The sequence below is a fragment of the Siphateles boraxobius genome, unplaced genomic scaffold, assembly GCF_051911475.1.
Source record: "Siphateles boraxobius isolate OS27281-9 unplaced genomic scaffold, OSU_SipBor_1 108, whole genome shotgun sequence".
Lineage (NCBI taxonomy): Eukaryota > Metazoa > Chordata > Actinopteri > Cypriniformes > Leuciscidae > Siphateles > Siphateles boraxobius.
In genome coordinates, this window is record NW_027508709.1 from 122,501 (window position 1) to 125,000 (window position 2,500).

At 35.2% G+C, this 2,500-nt stretch overlaps 1 pseudogene across 1 annotated transcript in view; it reads right to left on the bottom strand.

The window, feature by feature from the left end:
- Window positions 1–2,500, bottom strand: part of LOC143756657 (adhesion G protein-coupled receptor A2-like) — a 180,439-nt pseudogene that overhangs the window by 121,941 nt on the left and 55,998 nt on the right. Inside the window, exon 6 of the transcript XR_013210307.1 lies at window positions 697–860. The product of XR_013210307.1 is annotated as an adhesion G protein-coupled receptor A2-like (transcript). The remainder of the gene's footprint in view (window positions 1–696; window positions 861–2,500) is intronic.

Genomic DNA, 2,500 nt, shown 5'->3' on the forward strand with positions numbered 1-2,500 from the left:
ATAAATACTTTCTTTTTTATTTATAAAAATACATATTTTTGTTGCAGTCAATATATACTTTAAACTATGCAAACGTATTGTGAATTGAATCGGGTTTGTGGTTTGCCTGATTTATCATTTAGCGAATTTGAGTGAATTGCATGCTAAAATAACACACACACACACACACACACACACACACACACACACACACACACACACACACACACACACACGCACTCATTCTTACGCTATACATTCTTACTAATAAAAATGTTTGTGCAATAATAATAATATATATTTTAAATTCTAAAAATGCAAAATGTGAAAAAAAAACTTTGCAACTGTAAAAACTGCTTTTAAATTTTTTATAATTTACTTTAATTCATGAAAAGAAATGTTTCAGTTGCAGCCCATATAACATTTTCTTCACTTCAGAGGAGATGCATGCAGTATTTGCTTTAACTGGCAATAAGATTTTAGAGTTGGATCCCTAAAATCAGGACATTTTTGTCCATTGGTCAATGCAAACTTTATTATGAATCGAATCGGTGAAAGTGTTTGTGCATCACCTTTTTGCATAATTCCTTTAGTGAATCGCATGCTATAACAATGCAGGCATAATTCATGCATACTAACTTCCAGATCATTCTTGATAATAAACTGCACCTGTTTATAATATTTAGGTATAGTAGAGTAATATTGTGTGTGTGTTACCGCAGGTGAGCTGATGTTCCTGAAGGCTGAGCAGCTCCAGTCCATGAAGACGGCTCGGATACACACACACACACTCATTTCCCACATGCACAGACTGAGTCCTGAGCCACGACAGCAACCACTGAAGCTGACAGTCACAGAACAGATATTCTGTGCCCACGCTCCTGGAAAACATCATGTTCAGTAATATCATCCGTTTCATGCAATAACATCACCAACTTTGCAACAATGACACAGTTATTGAACTGATATGAATAATGACACTATTGTATTTTCTATTTTTACAGCTGAAATTGAATTTGTTTCATAATTGATGAATTGGTGACACTTTACAATAAGGTTCATTTTCACTCAGTTAACATGAACTAAAAATTAACAATACTTCTTCAGCATTTATTAATCATTAATTTCAACATTTACAAATACGTTATTAAAATCAAAGGTTGTGTAACATTAGTTAATGCACTGTGAACTAATATGAACAGCTGGATTTTTATAACTAACATTAACAAGGATGAATAAATACTGTAACAAATGTATTCAGTTAATGTTAGTAAATAAATTAACTAATGAACCTTATTGTAAAGTGTTACCGATTCATTTTTATAACATTAAAGGAGCTGTATGTAAGAAATGTATTTAAATTAATCATAAAATGGCCCTCATATGTCACTAGACATTAAGAAATCATGTTCATTTCAAATACTTATATCACTGACAACGGTAGTCCGGCAAGGATATTGTCATTTAAAAAGTGAAGTTGCAGCCCTCAACTGATGTTGATGTTGTCATGTTGTGTTTTGGTCTGATGCGTCACCCTCCACCTATCTACCAATCACGAAGTCAGTAGTGTTTTGGCATCCGGGTTGCCAGCTCTGCTAGTTGCCACAGCTGCAGCTACAAACGTGTCGGAAGCGGATCAAAAAAAAAGTCTAACGTTGCGAATCAGATAAACTCGTTATGAATCCGAAATACTTCGTTACAAAGTCCGAAATAAAACAAGGATCTGTATAGGAGATGCCTTTGACAGATGGAGACGGCTGAAAACGGAGGAGAATTTCTGGACAGGTAAGATTCATCTATGTTTGGCTGACTTGTACTTGATGTAAATGGACATTTCAAATATTCATGACAGTCGAACAAAGTTATGCATGTTCGTGCAAAATAACGTTACGTTAGCTCGTATGGAGGAGGTGGGTCATCGAATTGGAAGCACTATGGGCGCAATTCAACGGTAAAATAACTTTTTCTAACGTCCATAACACCAATGAAAGCACATTGTAGCATATGATGTGAATAATGCGTCGTTTTGTAGCCTACTTGTTTATCATGCAAGTTCTACAGCCACAAATAATAGAATGACATGTAATCTTTCACATATTTTAGCGTTATGGACGTGTACTGCAGGGTAAGTTAAAAAAAACAGCTGGTTGCTTTCACTTATAGCGTCAGCTAAATGAATAGCTGTATCTTTGATATCGATTACACACAGTGACCGAGGCTTGTGCTCGTACTTACGTTAATGACAGATACCTACCGTTAGTATACTAACAGCTACTGTTCTAACAATGTACTGTCTCATCGAGCGTATATCTTTACTATTATATTTGGCTAATCACCATTAGTAAATTTTTGCGATATATAATTACTTTGCAAAACATCTCTCATTTGAAGCATAAACATACCAGTACCAGTTTTGGCCACAATCCTACATACTGCTCCTTTAAAGGTTGTATCAGTGATTTCTGGCCCAAAAATAAATGTCTAATCTTTCCTAACGATCTGCTAGCTGCCCGCCCCATAA